Source organism: Fistularia commersonii, chromosome 14 (genome assembly GCF_037954325.1).
Source record: "Fistularia commersonii isolate RoL2024-O1a breed Wild chromosome 14, RoL_Fcom_v1.0, whole genome shotgun sequence".
In the NCBI taxonomy this organism is placed as follows: domain Eukaryota; kingdom Metazoa; phylum Chordata; class Actinopteri; order Syngnathiformes; family Fistulariidae; genus Fistularia; species Fistularia commersonii.
In genome coordinates this window covers 3,277,025-3,298,320 of record NC_141297.1, presented here as the reverse complement: position 1 = coordinate 3,298,320, position 21,296 = coordinate 3,277,025, and the positions used below count along the sequence as shown (strand labels likewise).

Genomic DNA, 21,296 nt, shown 5'->3' with positions numbered 1-21,296 from the left:
AAGAGTACAAAAGCGCTTGGGCGAAGAAAACTCTATTTTTTTCTCTGTTAATTCCTCTCTTTCATCCAATGAGGATAAATCTCCGGCTGAAACGTCATTATTATGTGCAATTTCCATATAAATTAGCTTCATTAAAAGGGGAGTACTTTCTTATTTAACGAAGCTCATTTGAAATTCTGTATTTAATAAGACATGCAATCCCCGGACTTGCAGACTAATAGCCAACAATTAGAAAGACAGGGTCTTGTCTGTGTGTGTGTGTGTGTGTGTGTGTGTGTGTGTGTGTGTGTGTGAGTGTGTGTGTATGTGTGTAATCTCTTAGAAGTACCGAGGCCCTCCTTCTCATTGTCATTGATTGTCTCAAATTAGCAGACCGGCCAGCAGCTGCTCTTCAAGCCACGTTTGCAAGCAGCCATCCATGAACCACCGAATAGATCTGAGACATTCATGACCCCAAGGCTGTGTGTGAGCCAGCAGACCAGAGGGGTGTGTGTGTGTGTGTGTGTGTGTGTGCAATAGAGCAGGTGTGGACCGATGAAGGATTGAGAAGAGAAGTGGTCAGAACATCTGGGGGGACGCAGCGGCGTCCATAATTGTTATTTCTTTTGCTATTAGCATGTAGCTGTTAGCACTACTGTTATTTGTAGTAAGAGATGATCCCTCCTTTTATTTGTCCTTCTATAAACTCCCACTATCTTTCTGGACGCAGCGGCGGAGGAGACGCAGCGACGGGGGAGCGAAACAGGATTTACGGCAGAACCGCAAAACGACGGAGGGGAAGAGCGAGCTTGTGTGCGTGTGTGTGTGTGTGTGTGTGTGTGTGTGTGTGTGTGTCGACCAGACGAGAACGAGACGGCTTGCAAATGTCTTATCAGAGCCGACATCTGCGCGAAAGGAGAAATAACATTTGTTATCTCTACCGCTTATCCTATCACAGGGCGATTCAAGAATCTCCTGTATGGTTTTGGATGTTGGGAGGAACCCTGAGGAACCTCCACGGAGACCCCGTGCAGAAAGACCCTCCTCTGGGAATCCAACCGGGGACCTTCTCGGGCCGGGATCTCTGGAAGTCTGCTGAAAAGGCGAGAAAAATAATAGCTTATGCGCAGTTACAACTGGAAAATGGATGTGCGTATGATTCATGCATGCTCTCTCCTGCTTGGAGGTGCACGTGCAGGTGTGTGCCAACGCGCCATGCATCCGTAACACGGCTGCATGCACACACACACACACACACACACACATTGGCGGTCTGCTGAGTGCTAGGAAGGTCACGTGTGTTTACGCTGCTCCGTCCATTCCTTCGGCTGTCTATCTGTCGAGGAAGCGCTGGGTTTGTGCACGTTCCCCCACCATTTTGTGGCTTCGCCGAAAGCATCTTCACCCCCCCCCCCCCCGGGTCTTTTGAGCCGGCGACTCCGCAACTGTTCGCTTTTTCGCTTTATTCGTACAATCACGTCGTATTGATTTCACAGGGGGGGAATGCTGAGCTTTCAAAGGGGCCGGCGAGGTGGGCTACTATGTGATGGACCCTCTGCTGGATTTATGAAGGGGTGAAAAACCTCCTCCCTGGAATCTCATCGGCGGTTTTAGCCGCGACAGTCGTTCCGTGGGCAACACGGGTTTACGTGGAAAACATGCAACCATTCACCCTCTCATTCACACGTCATGTAGAGACACAAACATTCACCCTCTCATTCACACCTTATATAGACACAAACATTAATTCTTTCATGCATATGTCTTATCGAGCAGTGACGTGCAGTCGGTAGAGGCAGCGGAGGCCGGGCCTCACCTGTCATCACAGAAAGAAAAAAATGTAAATTGAAAAAATAAATTAAACGTTTTTATTTATTCAGTGATTTGTACTATAAAGTTATATATGCTATAAAGCATTGCTGTCTCTGTGGATGTCACTATTAAAATAATACTTTTAATGTATGAGCTAAATTTCCATTGTTTAGCTGATGTGTCTGGTGTTTTTCGTCAACAAATGTAACATGTTTCTCGTGTTTCTCATAAAACGACGGCGAAGAGACGTTGGGTGAGGCACGCAGTGACGGTGCCTCATGCTAGGGGGCACCGCTGATCCTTCTCACTACTCGGCTACAGAATAACAGAATTAGCATTAGCAAGCTACAGTAAACAGTTAGCGAGTCAAGTGCAGCCATCCAGCTATTATTTTGCCGTATAGCTCACAAACTGTGAGGGATGAATGTAAATCTCCTGGGCAGCTACTCTACTTTTTGGCCCAGAAAGATCTGGTGAATAAGCTACTATGTAGGGTTTATATGATGACGTCAGTGCCTCACCAGCCATGAACCTCACTGCACGTCACAGATACAGAGACACAAACATTCACTCTGTCATACACACACCTTATAGAGACACACATTTCACCCACTCAATCATGTACTATAGTGACACGTCATATAGAGACACACAACCATTCACCCTTTCATTCATACGTCATGTCGAGACGCACTTACTGTGTCATACACGTGTCATACATAACCAAACTAACACTGCTAACATTCACCCTCTCATTCACTCTTTCATTCGCAAGTTATATAGAAACACAACAACTCACCCTCTCATTCATATGTTATATAGACACGCACAACCATTCACTCTTTTATACCAAGGTTATATAGAAACAAACATTCACCCTCTCATCCATATAGACACTCATCTGGCCCATTCAAGCAGGAACTTATAATATTTCACCCTTTCATTCACTCGCTGGTGTCAAAAGGTTTGGGAATGAGCTGCGCTCGGCGCCGTAAACATCCCGTCCGTCCTGGAGGGACGGCATCCCCGCCTGCGCCGTCCAAATCCCAAATCCTCTCCGGCGATCCCACGAGACGCGGAGCCGGAAGATGGCCGCCTGCTATGGCAACGTGTCTTCAGGGCTTCGGTTTGTAGTTAACCTGAATTTCAACCCGGCTCCCGTATCCTCGGTCAGAGAGGCGCTAGCGACGGTGGAAACTTGTGTGTGTGTGTGGAGGGGGGGGTGGCATTAAATCTGCATTCATCTGGGTTGTTCCTCCTGTTTTAACCTGTGTGTGTGTGTGTGTGTGTGTGTGTGTGTAGCTGCTCTACTACCCTTCAGAAACCTCATCCCTACCTGTTTGGAATTTTAAACAGTGTTCCCGCTCCTCTCACCTTCCCACAACTCTCTCCCTGCAGCCTCGTAACTCTCACATGGGGATTCTCAACAAATAACCAGCGCTCTGGTAAATAAAGCGCCATCTTCTCGTCCGTTCGCGATAATAACAAGAGATGGTTGGAAGACAGAGTGTCGAATTGTTGTGTTGAGATGAATCCATCGCGTTAGCGGCGATGTGTGATGTAGTTCACGGCTGGTGAGGCAGGAGAACTGTGTGCCTCACTTCGTGGCTCTGCCCTCCAGTAAATGTCTAGTAAACGTATATAACAGTGATGTGCAGTTAAGTTCAAAGCTGGTGAGGCACTGACTTTATCACAATCAGATTTACAAACATGAACCCGACAGAGTTGCTTATCCACAGAAAAAGAACTGAGGAGTCCCAAGAAAAATCTCTGGAGTTGTGAGCGCCCCCTGCCGTGAGGCAGGAGAACTGTGTGCCTCACTTGGTGGCTCTTCGCCGCCGTTTTATGATCGCTCAGCACAAGAAACTAGTTACACAGTTACGCAGTTGTTGACAAAAAACACGTACTTCAGCTAGCAAAAGTGTTAAAACATTTTAATAATGACATGCAGAAAGTTAGCAATATGGTCTTAGTGCATAGCATGCTGGCACTCAGCTGTCATTGCGGAATCAACGTAGAGGCTCAACAGTCTGTGGCCTCATCTTCTCTGTATTAGAAAACTAAATGTGAAAATCCAGCGATTTTGAATGAAAAAAACGATCTAAAACTGGTGAAGTTTAATGAAAAATACTTTTATAGTGCTAATCATTTTACGTATTTTTCTTTCCAAGAATGGCAAGTGAGGCACGGGCTCCCCTGCCTCCCCTGACTGCACATCACTGCATGTAACACTACGCTGAATCATCTTCCAGTCTCCAGCCGAGGTGGTGGACACGTCTTTTTGTTTAATTTTATTGGAGGAAGCTTACAGTTAGCGCTCAGCTAGCGCCTAGTTATAGCGCCAGAGGCCGGGGGACATCCCATGAGGCAACTCTCATTTGGTCTGTGAAGGTTCTCAGTCACCAAGGTCATGGTGAATTCTTGTCCTGGCAACTGGACGTTTCACCCCAAACCTTCAAGTGAAGAAATTCAAGGACAGTCGCAACGACAAGAAGATTTTGACAAGAATTCACCTCTTTCGGTCCTTGGGCTCTGTCATGTCGCAGGTTCTCACCAAGCGTCCATCATTGTTATTTCTTTTGCTATTAGCATGTAGCTGTTAGCACTACTGTTATTTGTAGTAAGAGATGAGCCCTCCTTTTATTTGTCCTTCGATAAACCCCCACTATCTTTCTGCTCTTCCTGTTTGCGCACTTGAGCGTGTCGGTTTAAGTGCGCAGTGTGTGACGGCACTTCCTGTCTTCGGCGACCGGTTACTCAGCGATTCTAAAAACAGACTACAGTAGAACCTCGGGTTACGGAGTTAATTTGTTCTCTCAAACCCAATTTGTCCCAATGTGAATCCCGCTGATCTGTTCTCCAGCCCCAAAAACATTCTTTTGAAAATTTTTTATGGGCTTATTTGTGGCGAAAAAACAGAAAGGAATTAAAGATAACCTGAATTACTACTGTGCTTCTGGTGTTCTTTCTCCTCTTGCCGGCAAATTTAGTGTTTCCTTTGCTAACGCTAACGCCGTCTCCAGCTAGCTGTCCGTCATTCATCCAAACTAACAATCACTTTACTTCTTGAACATAGTCGCCCCTTTTGCCACATCAGCCGTCTTTAGCTTGTCTTTATCCTTCAGGATCTTACAGATGGTTGACTCAGCTGTGTCGTAGTGCTTGGAGAGATCTGTAACACCAACACCGCTCCCCCGTTTAGCTATTATTTCCTTCTTCGCGTCGACTCTGATTCTTGACTCGATTTTAACAACACTAGCACCAGCACTTTTTCGGGAACCACAATGAAGGCTAACTTACTGGCACAAAAAGCACTCCAACAGGAGAACTCAACGATGTAAACAACACTGAGCACTACACGACTTTGCCACAATGTGTACAGAATTTATTTGTGTGCTTGTGCACCAAGGCTTGTTCACAGCTCGATTCAAACGTTCAAAACTCCCGGGCCGATTTGTTCGTGATTAGGGGATAGAAAACGCGGTAAATTCGTACGCAGGGCTCCACTGCTTGGGAACCCTTGGTGACCTTTTACCCCGGTCCTACTGACACGAGCTGTCCCGGCACGTTGAGCAACCAAAGGGAAGTCGGAGTCTGACACCAACCTGCACCCGAGGGCCGGCAAAGTGGTGTTTCACACGCTGCCAACCCCGATGCCCATCAGTCTCCTCGTGCTCTTTTCCTGCTTTCTTTCCACTCCAGATCCACCCGTCCTCTGAACCAGAGGAAGTAGGCCACGACAATAGATTTCCCTTCCGTTCGCCCGGCGCAGTACGGTTCGGTATGCTTCGGTAGGCTTCGGTATGCTTCGGTAGGCTTACCGGGAGCACCTCTCTGGGAAGCATACCATGGAGCACATCAAAAAGAAGCCTCCGGGCAGGTAAATAATACCGATGATACTGCTGTCATGTACCCTCCATCTTTAATCATGTTGGGTGTAAACTATCAAGATATTGCTATTAATCACTTTGACTACTTCAGATCACGACAGGAGAGGTAAGGCTTGTCAGTGGCGGTGTTGCTGTGGTTACAGTATCCTCTATCTCCAGTGCATATTAGCTCGAGGCTAAAAAAGTCGGGACACGGTGTGACCGTCTGAAGCATCACCTGTACATTTTTGATCGGGCTCTCTTTCAAACGTCAATGATTACCGACCGTCAGGCACCGCTTTGTGAGATGGAAAAGGCGCGGTACAGCCCCTGAACTCTACTCATACGTCACTTTGGGACATCCGAATGAAGGATCGAATGGATCTGATTTGATTCCCGGCTCCTTCTTGTCAGTTGAAGTGTTGTTGAGCAAGACACCGAACCCCTCGCTGCAAGACACCGAACCCCTCCAACTTTTTTTGTACCAGGGACCAGAGTTAAGAGGCCCGGGGGTTCAAATAATTAAAAACTTTTAGCCGTTCACCGCAAATAGTGCATAGTGGGCGCAGAGCTTGTGTATCACCTGTTGCGATGAACCCGTAGCTTAGGCAGGAGTCATGACCTTTTCTTTTATATGCAGCTTTCTTTTTGTCGGCAGTCTGCAACGCGTCTGCGGTCTCACGCTTTGCTCATTTCCTCCAGAAAAAGCTCTCCGGCGACCTCAGTTTCTGGCTCGTTGTTTTCAAGGGCTAGCTCGCGGTAGTCTAAGTGCGGCAGTAAGACGAAAGCGGAAACAGTCGTTTTTCAAATTAAGATCCGGAAGGTCGAAAGAAAAATCAATGATTTGTACCAAGACAGATTTTACTTGCAGACCAGAACAAAACAATCGGGGGTTGAGTTCCCTTGGGTTTGAATGCAGCGGTCAAATTTTGCTGATGTTGTGCTGGATGGAAAACTGAACGTGACAATGAAGGAGTTTGTTCTTCTTCCATGTAGGCCCTGCGAGCTACAGGCTACCGGTCCAGTGTGAACCCCGACCCTCATCCAATGGCAACTGGATCCTGACTGCAGGATAAGCGGTACAGATAAAAAATGGATGAATCAAAATGCCTAATTCATCCCTTCGGTGACTCTTGAGGTACCATCCATACAAAACAGTTAGTCCCCTTTCACGACTCTGTTGATGTCACAAGTCCAACCGCTAACGGCTGCGCAGACGACACCGTATTCCGGCCTTAGCGGTGAATTAGGCCAGTGGGATGAGGGATTTACTGCGCTTTGAAAGATTAACTAAATAAAGTTGGCTCAAACATGAGGGTCAAATGGGGGTCCAAAGTCATCAAGTCGGGAAAATTTCAAGTTTGCTTGAAAGCGGAGCGCAGGCCGGGTGCGGCTGCAGGCGTTGCTCATGTAACCACATCAAACAGTGATCGCAGGGCGATGTGGAAGTTTACTCAACATAAACTGGCCTGACGTGAAATGAGCGGCCGCGCCCATACGCTCGGGAATATTCACGCGAGGAACTCTCCCGGTCTCGCGTCGGATCTGGATCGAACATGAGCCTCCGAAGGTGATGCGCTGAATTCAGAGCTCATTCATTGATTCATTCATTATTGATACCCTGACCGGTAATGTTCAGAGTCAGAGAGCCTGGACCAGTCGCGTGTAACTAAGATGGACTCAAAGGATTGAAATGATTCATAAGATCCAAAGTGTTTATTGTCATCGGCGCAGAAACATGTTTCCTTGGACAATGAAATTCCTACTTTAGCCTTTGGAACTCATTTACATCCACTAACACGGATATGACTAGAACGATTCAAAGGATTCAAATGAGTTAACAAATGAGATCCAAAGTGTTTATTGTCATATGCACAGTTAGGAAACGTGTGTCCTTGAACGGTGGAATTCTTATTTGAGGCTTTAATATCCACAAACACAGATGTACCTTAGAAGGATTCAAAGGATTCATAAGGATTCAAAGGATTCAGAAGATTCACACGATCCAAACGTGTTTATTGTCCCAGACACAATTAGCAAACGTGTTTCCTCGAACAATGAGATTCATACTTTGGGCTTCGGAACTCATTATCGTCCACAAACAAAGATGTAACTTAGAGGGATTCAAAGGATTCAAAGGATTCATAAGGATTCATGAGGATTCAAAGGATTCAGAGGATTCACAAGATCCAAACGCACTTGACACAGTAAGGAAACATGTTTCCTTGTACAATGAGATTCATACTTTGGGCTTCAGAACTCATTTTTATCCACAAACACAGATGTAACTTAGAGGGGTTCAAAGGATTCATAAGGATTCACAAGATCCAAACGTGTTTATTGTCCTAGACACAGTTAGGAAACATGTTTCCTCAGACAATGAAATGCATGCTTCGGGCTTCGGGACTCATTATCGTCCACAAACACAGACGTAACTTACAAGGATTCAAAGGATTCAAAGGATTCAGAAGATTCACAAGATCCAAACGTGTTTATTGTCCCAGACACAGTTAGGAAACATGTTTCCTTGGACATTGAAATTCTCACTTTGCTGTCTGCAGCGAACGCAGGATAGTGCGACATACTAGTAGGCGAGGATGAAATAAGTACGTAAAAGTACAGTACATAGCAGCGGGCGAAAGATGGAGGGGTAAACAATGTAGATGGGACGATAGACAAGTTCCTCCACAACAGGCATGTGCGAATATAAACCACCGGCAATTGAAAAGGTGAAAAAAGGGAGTGTGCAAATCGAGAAGGTAAACAGCGGAGTGCGGGGCAGCCCGAGAAATAATCCAAAGTCGTTCGCGGCCGTCGGACGAGTCGGACGACTCCCGCGCGCCATCGGAGACGAGCGTGCAAATTCAAACGCAAACAGCCGAAGCGCAGCCGGAGATACTTCCGCGCCGGAAGGTAGGCGGCGGTGACCTTCTCAACAAGCCGTTCTTCGAGCGCCTCCTTGACCTTTCTCTACCTCGTCTCCGATCATCTCCTCCGTCTTCACGGCGAGGCGACTTCCATCCACCGGGCCGCTCCGACGCCGATTCGCCGTCCCTCCATATTTACCTTTACATTTTGATTTTCCTCCATTCTTATCACAGCCTAATAGGATTTTCTCCTCCTCGGTGGTTTTCTTTTCATTTGCTTCTGATGAATTATGCCTGACCCGCCGGGCTAATTGCTTCCAAACCTCCCGCCACCTCTCCTCTCCTCGCCATCCTCCTCCCCCCCCCCCTCCGGTCACCCCGTCGCTGTCCTGCCTTATTTTCGCTCCCCTGATGTTCCTCCTCTCCTCTCCGCCACGTCTTCGCCACTTTCTGCTTCTTCGACGGCGAGCCGAGCGTCCGCCCGTCATTATCTAAACTGAAACCCCGCTATCTCGCCATCTTGTCTCACTTCTGTCTCACCTTCATCTCCTCTCATTCGCGCCGCCACAACAGGATCCGACTCGTGTGTGTGTGTGTGTGTGTGTGTGTGTTTGCACGCGTATCCAGCCATCTATTTGTGCTCTTGTCTGCCTGGTGTCACCATGGTGACGGATTTGGGCGCTATCTGTCCCTGCCTTGTATATCTTGGCAGCAGTCGGGGCGCTGTGTCGACGTGTCCCAGTTCATAGGCCACCCGCCGCCGACGTCACCGCTCGCCGCCGCCGACCCTTGCCAGGATCGCATATGGCGCCCGCATATGGGCCTCATCTTTAAGAGATGCCTGGCCCGGAGGAGCCCGGCCCGATTTCGAACCGGGTGAAATGGCGAAATGACATTTCCCTCGCGGTTTTGATGGAAAAGCGACGCGGCGCTCCGCGTTTCCCCTCCTCCGCCCTCGGTTATCTTTAAACGGAAGGAGGAAACGCCGCGGCCCGGCGGGATCCCGGCACGCGGCGTTTATCTCACATCATGGAAATGAGACTTTAAAACGTCCGTTTGGGAGTTGAAGCGTCGCTGCATCGGGAAAAAGTCAACTTTATTGTCAATACTGTTGTTTTTTAGTCAGGGAAAACACCAGGTTTGACGCAAAAACATCCGTTTCATAAGCAATAGTGTAGTTAACAGTTAACAGTTAAGACAATTGATATTCCGTTGTATTTCTTATTCTTCCTCCTTCCAACTATTATCTATTACTGTTATGTTTTTGCTTGAAACTCTGGCACAACAATTTCCTTCGGGATAAATAAAGTTGTTCTCATTCTCGCTCATTCTCGTTCTCATTCTCAATAGCCGTTGTACAACTAACTGTTCCAGCTCAATTTCAGGTAAAAAAAAAGGAAAAACAGAATTCCTTGCACCCCAAAACACACTCACAAAATCCCCAGCAACGTCGAAATCACACAGAAAACAAGCAACAACATGAACCCCAACATTTGTGACTCGCTCCGATACAGAGCGTTGAAATAGCGTTACTCAAAAGTGCAAAAAAAATCAAAAATAATTTGTCACAGACAATAACGAATAACGACGGTTTGGTTTGATTTTTAAAGCGAAATGGAGAAAGCGATTGTTTTCATTGCCTTTCAGATTTTTAAAAAGTCCAAAAACCCCGACCTGTAGCTTCCTGAGAAAACTAATATTACGTTTCTAACAACATTGTGCCGACGTTCATCGTGAATTTGTTCGTTTTCAGTTTTCAGACCTTCTCCCGCTAACCGCTAACCGCTAACCGCTAACCGTACGGTGTCATGCATGTACATGCTAGGGGACGGTAATTTGATGCAAAGGTGGTTCGAACTCCTCGAGTGACACGTAAATGATCATTCCTTCGCCGTCCTTGTTCAAAATGTGCTTCTGTGCGTCACCTTTTGTGATCCGTGTTGGCTCAATAACATAGACGGAGTATCGGAAACAACTCCGCGTGTCAGCGGCGCCAGAATATAAAGACGACAGGATATTGAAAAGGAAAATAATGGAAAGGCGGCATATTCACTTTAATCCCAAACTTCAATTTCCACGGCAGTCCTTCATTTAAATTTAGTAGACGAATGAAAGTGACGGCGGAGTCCCGCGGACGCGCCGCATGACACGGCTCTCCTCGTCGCCCACATCCGAAACCTTGGCGTGTCAAAATAATTTCTCGTCGCTTATCTCCTGACATTTCCACCCGTGCGCTCTTATCTGCCGTGACAATATTGATCCAGCTGATGTCTCTGCGTCAGCGTGAAGAAAGAGCAGTATGAAACCTGGCCTTCGCTTGTTTTGAGAGCCTGACCAGATGGTTGTCACGTTTCATGCAACCACCACTGAGTGAAATGTGTGTGTGTGTGTGTGTGTGTGTGTGTGTGTGTGTGAATATATGAATGAATAAATTTCATTTGTGTCCTACTCTTATCATTTGTACAGCACTTTGACAGGAAGTGCTCTATAAATATAATAATCATAGTAGCTGTAGTCATGATAATAACAAATATTATCATTATTATTATTTCATTATTATAAAATGATTTTATTTCATCATAATTAATCAACGACTGAAATAAATAAATAAATAAATGAAAACATAATTTTCATGATAAAATGTGTAATTATAATTATATTATATTGTGCAAATGTATTCGGTCTCTGTTTTTTTCATATGTTAAATTATACGTCGCATGAATATGAATACGTTATAATGGGAATTAAATGAAAATTTAAAAAAAGGATAGAGTTATCACAGTAACAATGTGGCCACACATTACTTTTACTGGAGCAGCTGGAAACTAACCAAGCCAAATTACTGTAAACAAACAAACAAACAAACAAACAAACAAACAAACAAAGAAGAGGAGCTATAGGATAGAATAAAATGTTTGGGGAAATTCACACATAGCAGAGGGTGAATAGTGCAGTTGAGAAAGTTAATAATAATGTGTAGCAGTAAAAAAATAGAAATGATATTATCAGAAATCTATAAAAGAAAGATATAATAAATAAAGAAGAAAGCTAGGAATAAAACCCCCTAAATAAGCGGGACTCTTGTTGGTCCAAACCATTATTTACTCAACGCTTTTCCATCAATAAAATACAGCTGAAACGCTTGGCTTCGAAGTAGCGTCTCTCTCTCTCTCTCTCTCTTTCTCTCTCTCTCTCTTTTTCTCTCTCTCTGTTTTTTTCCTCTTTCTCTCTTTCTCTCTCTCCGGTACCGTCGCTGACATCCGCCTGTCGGCTGGGAGACAGACAGCGGCTGCCCCTCCGCCTCCCCTCGCTCCCCCCCCGCCTCCTGCCGAGCGGTGGTTCCGTCTGCTTGTAGTCCGCATCCTGGTCGGCGGCGCGTTGTGAGCGGCGCCGCGCTCCGCCTTAAAGAACTACATTACCCAGAAGACACCGCGGCGGCCCTCAACTTACAGAACTGGCTTCTCGGTGCTCCGGGAGTGTTTCCCATTTAAACAAACAGTGCCGAAGATGGCGGAGAGTTAATGGTGTAAAGAAGAAATTATCCACCCGGCGGGGAGACGAGCGTCCACGCGGTGAGTGCACCGTGCGCGTCCGTGGACGCTTTTTTTAACCGGGCGTCCGCTCTCGGCTTGCGGCTTCGACGGAGGACGGAAACGCGGCGGAGCGCCTCGGGTTCCCGGCGGCGGTGCACACGCACGACATCGGCGTTGGACGGCACCGCGCCGTGCGTGGGCATTTTTTTTTTTTTTTTTTAATTTCTCGTTTTATTTTTGCTTGACAGCCCCGCACGGCAAAGTGCGGGGCATGGGAAGCGGAGGGTCCCCCGCTGTTGATCCGCCGGACTCAACTTGAGCCGGTGTCTCCCCCCCTCCCCCCCGTACCCCCCTTTTTACCCCGCACGGAAAGATGCGTGTGGAAGTTTCTTTTATTTCCTGCGTGATGGAGGATTGACGGTGTATGCACACGCACGGTGCACCGGTGGTTGCCGGTTTGTGTGTGTGTGTGTGTGTGTGTGTGTGTGTGTGTGTGTGTGTGTGTGTGTGTGTGTGTGTGTGTGTGCCCCGGCACTGTCGCATCACCGGTGCGGGGGAGGAGGAGGAACCGGGGGGGGGACCGGGATGTTCCGTGACTCGCAGCCGTGTTTGCGTGCGCCTTTCCCGGGGAAAGTGACGGACGTCTCCCGGTGAGGCTGGAGCCTGGCTGGAGGAGGAGGGGGAGGCGGCCGGTTTATCCAGCCGGGAGTTCCCGGGGGGAGGAAAGTGCCCGCGTCGGTGTGCGGGTTGGATCGTGCACGCAAGAATGCGTGCGTGTTTTACCGTCTTTTTTTTTCTTTTTTTCTATAATCCCCCCCCAACCCCCCGCCGCATGCATGTCTGCAGGGGGCCCCCGCGTCCAGGCGCCGTCCTGCAGAAACAAGAGCTCCACGGACGGATCCCTGAAGCAACCTGTGTGTGTGTGTGTGTGTGTGTGTGTGTGCCTGTGTGCGTGTGCACGAGAGTGCGCGTCTACCCGCAACGTGTCCTTGAACACTTGACGCGCGGAGCCCTGGCGGCGATCCGCTCCGCCGCGCGGAAACACAAGTTGAATGGAAGTGGTGCGGATTGTGCGTGCGTGTGCGTGTGCGTGTGGCAGTTTGGACAGCAGATGAGGTCATGCCAGCAACACAAAGGTTTTGTTTAAAAAAAAAAAAAAAAAAAACAAAGTCAGCACCTCCATCATGTTCATGGAGAACAGTTAGATGGAACATTTTTTGTGTGTATGTGTGTATGTGTGTGTGTGTGTTTGTGTGTGGTTGAAGTGAAGTTATTTATTTATTTTATTTTTTTTAAATTGAATTCAATTAAATGTAAGGGTTTTAGCAGAGACTCCCTCTACCTGATGCCAGCATGCATGAGGAGGTGTGGCGGCGGCGAGGAGGCCGTCGCCTCCCTCCACGTCGTCCACGGGAGGTTTTGGGTGCTCGTGGGGGGGCAGATTAACGGTCGTCCGCCGGTCCCGGGTCTCGGCGCACGTGCCGACACACACACGCGCCTCCCAACCCCCCCCCCCCCCCCCCCCCCCCCCCCCCCCGCTTACGGAGCAGAAGAACCTGAGTAGACCAGCGGAGAAGAGGAGGGTGACAGTGATGCATGATGTTTGTGGAGGGGTGGGGGGGGGCTGAGGTTAGCAGGGGATGCTAGTGACTGGGTCAGACGCTGGGGGCAGGGCTCACACACACACACACACACACACACTGTGGGAAGGGTGTGTGGACAAGGGGGAGGGGCCCAGGTGGACCCCCGCCCCCCCCTCCGTTGGAATTCTACCTGGGATTTTAGGTCTTTTGTGTCCTTCCTGTTCTTTTGTTGATCTTCTTTCTGCCCTTCTGCTCATTCACCCGACCCACCCAACGCTGTGGAATCAGGAAGTTCCCCCGACTCCCGACCGTCCGCATTCTTCGCTCTGCCCCCCCCCCCCACGCCGCCGCCCCCCGACCCTCTCCCTGTGGTATGCCCCCCCCCCCCCCCCCAGCTGTGGTGTGCTGAGATGAACTGTTGTCCTGTTGTTGTTGAGGCCCCCCTCTCCCATGTGTCAGGATGTGTTAAAGAGGAATCCGTCTCCGCGCCGCTCATTGATTTCACTCCGTGGACGAGCGGTTCTTTTTAATCCGGTCCCCGCCTCCTTCTTCCCCGAAGCGCCGCCCCTCAGATTCCACCCTCCCCTATGGATCCGGCACCGAGCGGCTTTTCCCAAAATGAAAAGTTTTGTTTGTTCGGTGGGGACGGCCGGGAAGGTCGGATTTTTCCCCGGGTACCTTGAACGCGGCCCGGCCCGCCGGTTAAAGTTGCGGCACGCAATCGCCAGGGGTTTCGCGCGTGATCCGTCGCGTTCGGCGAACGCTCGTTGCCATGGCAACAGAGTCAGGTCAAGTCCAGTTTCCGGACCACCAGGCATCCAGAGATCGGGCGACAGAAAGGAAACACCGACGTGCACGGTGTCGGGGCGGCCTTCCGCCTCGACCGGGACTAGTAGCGCTAGCGCTAACAGCTACGCGCTAATAGCCGAGATGATACAATAATAGCTTAGCTATTAGCACGGTCCGGAAAACATGCAGGAGGTTCTTCGCAGACCCAGATGTTGGATCTCGAGATAAGCGGTATAGATGACACACACACACACCTCTATTTTTATCGTCTCAAATGTCTCGCCCGGCTGGGCATCCTCGCGCACAGGTGAGGCAAGTTTGCGCCGGATGTGCCGTCGACTCGCAAACCCAGAGCTTTCCTTTGTGTTCCCGGCGCGATGGGATGGAGGGGAGGAAGATAGCGGAGAGGAAAGAGAGAGAGAACGGAAGGGGGGGGGGTCATTTTACGAACGTGGCGACTCCGGCAGAAAAAAAAAAAAAAAAAAAAAAAATCAGGGGAGTGCTGTTGCATCCAGCTGTTACTGGTTGCGCGAGGCTTCGTTGCCACAGCAACACAGCCCCTGCGCGCCCGCTCAAGGTCGTTCATCCAGTTCGGAACGGAGCAGCATCACATAGGATGCACGCGGTCGAGGCTCGAAGCGCTTGAAAGTGACCAATGAAAAGAGCATCGGCGACGGCGGACGAATCCGGCCCGCCCTCCTCAGACACGTTCATAGTTTCTGCGATAAAGAAACAAACAATACCGCCCTTCCAACCGCCGGCCCCGGGGTTTGTAGGTTCTCTCGCCAGCTGATAAAATATTTAGTTGGTCAGTGGGAGAGAGAAAGAAGCGGTGGCTGTGGAGGAAGACGGAGCGGAGCCGGCGTTTTCGCCCGTCCCTCTGGTGGTGCCAGGCTACCCGGACCTCCTCCTCCTCCTCTTCTTCTTCTTGGTTTCATCCCGTCTGTTAAAAGAAGGTCACACTCGGAGAGGAGGGAGATGTTTACCGGCTAACTCCCGGCACAAAGAGACTCCATTTTGCTAAGTCAAACGTGCACGTGCGATTGTTTTTAACAGCGAGGAGTCCGGGGGGGAGAAAAAAAAAAAAAAAAAAATCGGCCTTCTTCTGGGCGAGCGGAGCGGAGCAGGCTGGCGGCGGCGGCCCGGCCAGCGGAGGGGGGCGGGTTTCATGTTTCTCCTCGCTGGAAGGTAATAGATGCTTGTTAAAAAGCTCCTCAGAGGGAGGTGTGCGCCTCCAAGAACGGCAGCGTTTTTTTTTTGTTTTTTTTTTAAATATATATATATACTTATTTTCCATTGTAAAGGGGAGCGCGGTGCCCGTTCGCTCGCTCGCACAAACATTTACGGGCTCGCAGTCCGAGCTAAATGTTACCAGCTGCAGCCCCGGCGAGCAAGTGGCTTCAACTCTGCCTGAACCCGGCTGTTATGTGACCACCTCCTCAACTCGGTCCGCTCCCATCCTGCCCGCCCCTCAGCCGCCACACCTCCTATGGCACACACACACACACACACACACACACACACACACACGCATGCATGCACGCATCAGGATGTGTATTCACACGTGCGCCTTCCTTTCCGTCCGCGCCATCACTCATCTCGGGGCGCTCCAAGGTCCGCCACGCCCCTACCTGTCTCCTTGCTGCCCGGCGCAGGGACCGGCTAAGAACGGCTCTTCTGATTGGACGCAGAGCGCCCAATGTCGGCAGCCGGTTCTGGAGATGTTCAGATCAGGGGTGGGCGGTTGTTTTGGCCGGCGGGACGCTTGTTTGATTTTTAAACGAGGGCCAACTTGGTGTCATGTCAACAAAATGAAAATTGCTAAAAAAAAATTTTTTTTATTTCAACGTTAAGATCATATAAAAGTACCGACATTATTTTGTTTGTACTCTACCATACAAAATTAAACAAAAGGAGAAAAATAAAGACTTTCTAAATTTGATATGGATTGAAAAATACTTCTTAAAATATTCAAAGAAAATAGTTTACCCAGGTCTGGACACTTGTTTAATTTTTAAAGGAGGGCCAACTTGGTGTCATGTCAATTGAACAAAATGAAAATTGCAATAAAAAAAAAATATATATATATTTTTTTTGGCATTTTATTTCAACTTAAAAAAATCATATAAATGTACCGACATCATTTTGTTTGTAATCAACCAAAAGGAGAAAAATAAAGACTTTCTAAATTTGATATGGATTGAAAAATACTTCTTAAAATATTCAAAGAAAATAGTCTGCCCAGGTCTGGACACTTGTTTAATTTTTAAACGAGGGCCAACTTGGTGTCATGTCAATTGAACAAAATGAAAATTGCAATAAAAAAAAAAATATATATATTTTTTTTGGCATTTTATTTCAATTTAAAAAAAATCATATAAATGTACCGACATCATTTTGTTTGTAATCAACCAAAAGGAGAAAAATAAAGACTTTCTAAATTTGATATGGATTGAAAAATACTTCATATATTCAAAGAAAATAGTTTGGCGGGCCGTGAAATGCCCAGGTCTGGATTGGGCTCCGGGGAGGGGACGCCGCCTCGGCTAGAGGCTAACTGCCGAATTCCACACGCGGCTGTTGTGGCAGGATCGGAGGTCCTGCCTTCAGCCGTCTTTTGCATGAAAGAACGCGTCGTGAATCGGCTCCGGAGCACCGTAGGAACTTTTCGCAGGTGCAGGAACCAGGAAATAAGCTCTCAGTTCCTGGAATTCTTAGCTTCAACCACGAGACGTGGGCTTTTTATGGTTGCATTGGCGCTCGACGATCGGTAGACAGGCTACTTCTTGAGTTTTGCAGTTTTTAAAGCCCATTGCAGTCGCTGCTCGGATGTTTTCTCGGGACGAAATGGACCGAAGGGGAGGTCCGAGCTCTTCTGACCTGCTGCGCTTTAAGGGAGTTTCCAGGAACATCTACAGCAAATTCCAGACTATAGAGCGCACCTATATGTAGGCCAAAACTACTTATTTTTAAAAGAAAAAAGAAATAGTGCTTAAATAAGCCGCAGGTGTCCCCATTGAAACATGAGATAGTAACGCAGCAAGATGTTACAGGAAATATTTTTTGTTCTAGATGCCAAACTTACGCGCAGCGTCTCTATTCCCTTCTTCCACTGCCAGACTGATCGCGTTTTAACTGGAACGCCGCTTCAAATGCATTTCTTTGCGTCTTTTTCATGACGGGGGCATGGGCAAAAAGCCCAAAAGGGGAATGCGAGCGAGCGAGTTTGCCGAAACGGTTTCATTTGTCCGCTGTGACGGCGTCGGTGGAAGGAAGATACTGTAATGAATTAAAAATCCATAAATTAGCCACGTTGTTCTCAAAGTGTGTGAAAAAAGTAGCGGTACATTTTGGTAAAATTAAGCCCGAAGTTAACCAACAGGGGTGTTCTTGGTAGTCCAGACTTGCAGAACATGGACGCTTCATCGTCTCCATGTTGTCCACGTCGTGTTCCTCTTCTTTTTCGGTGGCTTGTTCATGATCGCGGCGCTAAAGGTCACAGATGCTACCTTGATCCCTCACTGCATGTGAACTAGAAGCTTCCCCTGGAAGAGGCTACTTCCTGGAACCAAACTCGAGTTGGACGGTACTTTTCTATCCAAGTGCGACTTCCCCGCTCCTCAAAACAAATCGAATTCCCCCTTCGGGAGAACCGAACCGCAGTAACCGACGCCGCCGTCCAACGCTCTGCCCGCTCAGAAAGGAAACAGAATTTAAATATTGATTCGATGCAATGTGAGACAAAGAAGCCCTTTCATTTCTAGATATTGTTTGGGGATTTTTTTGGGGGGCGGAAACACCAACAGCGCGTTGTCTCGTTTCAAGGCTTCCCCTTACGTGTCCCGGGTCAAGCTGCGGACTTGACGCCCGGGATGAAATATCATCCCCTGTTGAACTTGACCGCCCACTCGGGTGTCTTGTCAGGTGAGCGGTGGCCTACCTCCCGACTGCTGGCGGCTTTCGGTCCACTCGGGTGTCGCGAAACCCCTCCATCTGGACAAATCGTAATGTAGTTGTGCAACTTGGTGCCAAGAACGCGGCCATCGGTGGGACCCCGAGGAACATCGTGTACTTTCGATTGGTTTAAATAGAGGTGTCACATTTTGCAGATAAAGCTCCTGCGTTTTGGACCATCACCAACATGTTAGATGAGCTGGACTGAAGTTCAGGCTGAGCTGGTTTGGACGTGTCCGGCACCTAGAGGCCTATCTGGAGGTAGGAGGTAGGAGGACCAAAGATGTTTGGATGGAGGCTACAGGGGGTGGGGATAAGGAAGGTGGAGAACTTAAAGTATCTTGGGTCAACAGTCAAGGTGAAGGAACATGTTGGAGTCCATCAGAGGGAGGCTAGTGGACTTCTGGGTTGCTGAGGTTGGAGGTCTAGAAGACGAACAGAGAGGTAGCCTAAGGATAGAGGGAAAGAGGGCGTGAAGTTAGTCGTGAGAGACGGGGATGACAAAGAGGAGGTTAGATGGTGGCGGTTGATTGGTTGTGGCGACTCCTGAAAGGAGCACCCCAAAGTATGCTCTGATTTTCGGTTGAACAAAGTTAGGGACGAGAAGATCGGTCGGGCCTGAGCCGGAGGGACTTCGGGTATTTTTCCGACCAGAATCTGAACTCGAGGCCTTATCGCGTTTCTGTGTTTGTGTTTAACTGAAAAGCTCTCTCTCTCTTTTTCTTCTCACATGTCCACGACAGGTCTCCAGTAAGGCCCAGCAGGCCCCCCCCCACCATCTCACCAGGGCTAAAAATAACACCATCTCAACACACTACACTTAAATGGGAGGAAAAAAATGGGGGGAGACAAAAAGGAGTTGGGTGGAAGGGTGGAGGTGGAGGTGGGATGAGGCGGCAGGCCGAGTGAGAAAACAACAATCTAAAGGGACAGAAAAAGGAGAGGGGGAGCGGAAAGAAAACAAGTCGTTAATAATTTACCTGGAGGACACTTCTCCGCTCGACCTTTAGCGCTGGTCAGCTGAGAACCTTGTAGTGCAGGCGTTGGGAAATTCCTCCTCATGACCCAATAGTAGAGTTTGACAGGAAGTCACCCCCAAGCCCCCCATGTCAGTAGCCCCTTTCTCATTGGACCAACTATTTGGGAAACCAGAAGACGTTTCCGAACCAGGGACCTCTTCTTGGTCTTCTTACGCTTCCATTGGTGCTCGGTGAGACAAAATTGGGAGAAAATGCAATAAGAAACGGAGTGATGAAGAGGTCCGAGCTCGGTGACCCAGAGGGGTTTCCGGGCCCAGCGGAGACACGTTTTGGTCGAAATAAGTCCGGAGATAGCTGACAGAAGTAGGAACCGGGGAGCGTGGACCTCAGTTCCAGACCCATTTTAGCTCCTTCTCTGAAACAGGGTCTCCTTACGTAGGTTCTCTGTGAACTCATAAGCCACGCCCATTTCTGGATACTTCCATTTTAAACAAAGCTATTGTAGTCACCCTTCTCTGGTCCCTTACTGCCCGTGAGAATGCAAAACTAAAATGTTTGCCCGGGGAAGGGTAGCTCCTGGAACTTATCCACCAGGAAGTGCCTAATCAAACCATGGGACTTTTTGTCTTTCCACATAGCGTGTCAATTTCATCTCATTTATTTTGTTTAAATTCCCCTCTCACTTCAGGACCGAAGACTCCCCCTTGTTTGTCCAGCGTCCGCCTCCTGCTATGTAGCTTAGCGCTGTGAACGTTCGCCCGGGCACCCTGACGCCAAGCCCTTTTTTCCGCCTGCTGTGCAGAAGAGTCCCGGTCATATCATGACACAAGAGGCGGTCACTCCGGTGGCAAGCCTCTTTTAAAACCAATGTGCTACCCGGTTACTCTGTGCTGAAAGTAACTGTTGCACCTTTTAAATGGTTCTTGCATTCCTGAGCAAGAACAAACATTGCTATCCAAGCCAGTGAAAAGGCATTCGGCGTGATATCAGGTCAGGTTGCAATATCGTGATTTGTTTAGGTAGTCGTTTTAGAGATACCGTAGAAGATACTGGTCTTTGGTACATGTTTGCACCACGGCAGACGCGACTCGAGTGACAATAGGTATGTTTCCATGCCACTTATTCCCATCCTCGCCACCTCCTAATTTCTCCGGTTTCAATACAAGAAGGATCCATACATTCGTCCCGCCCCTGCAAATTGGTGATCCTTTCAGTAACTGCACGAATTGCAGGGCCGCGTCATTTATTAGCCATGAAGGTGGACTCTGCCACTCCAGTAAATGCTGCCGCCACCGCTGTCTTGTGTCTTCTGCGCGGCATAGCGTCTTAGCATTGTTTTGAAAGCATGTGCTATGAAAGTCTGCTCTCGAGTTTTCATTTCAGACATTAAATCCAATGTCTCTTGGCTACAGGTCATACAACAATTGTCCTACCGAAGTCCTTTTACCCAAAATAGCATTCACCCATTCCCACTTACACTCCAATGGCGGAAGAGCTGCCGTGCTAGGCGCTAAACCAGATCATTGGGAGCAACTTGGGGTTCAGCGTCTTGCCCAAGGGCACTTTGACGCTATTGGGGAAAATCTATTTTCAGGTTTATACAGTAACCCAGCTAATGCAACGCTAACGCGTTGATCCCATAGCCCCATCCCCCTCGCGCCACCAAGATACATTCCACCCCGCCTCACATCAACACGTTCTATTTCAGGCGTAAAGACGTAGTCAACTTCCTGTTTACTTTGACGGGTGGACGTGCAGATTGATGTACCCGGGAAAATATTCAGTGAAAGCTAATTTAGATCTCAGAGGCTGTGGCTCAGTGGGTAGAGCAGGCATACCTCGTCGGCGGTTTGTTTCCCGGCTTCTCCTGCTGAAGCATCCTCGGGCAAGACATTCAACCCCAAGTTCAAGGCATATATATATATATATA

General features: G+C 48.5%; 1 protein-coding gene and 1 long non-coding RNA gene across 3 annotated transcripts in view; both read left to right on the top strand.

The window, feature by feature from the left end:
- The first annotated feature begins 970 nt into the window (after nt 1-970).
- On the top strand, nt 971-4,086 carry LOC147226902 (uncharacterized). Its single transcript, XR_015107148.1, has 3 exons — nt 971-1,082; nt 3,190-3,236; nt 3,963-4,086. It is a non-coding gene; the product is annotated as an uncharacterized LOC147226902 (long non-coding RNA).
- Nucleotides 4,087-11,974: 7,888 nt separating this feature from the next.
- Nucleotides 11,975-21,296, top strand: part of LOC147226901 (nuclear receptor coactivator 3-like) — a 64,078-nt gene continuing 54,756 nt past the window's right edge. For both annotated transcript variants that reach the window (XM_086159035.1, XM_086159033.1), the window contains exon 1: nt 11,975-12,099. The gene's annotated coding sequence lies outside the window, so the exon portion shown is untranslated. The remainder of the gene's footprint in view (nt 12,100-21,296) is intronic.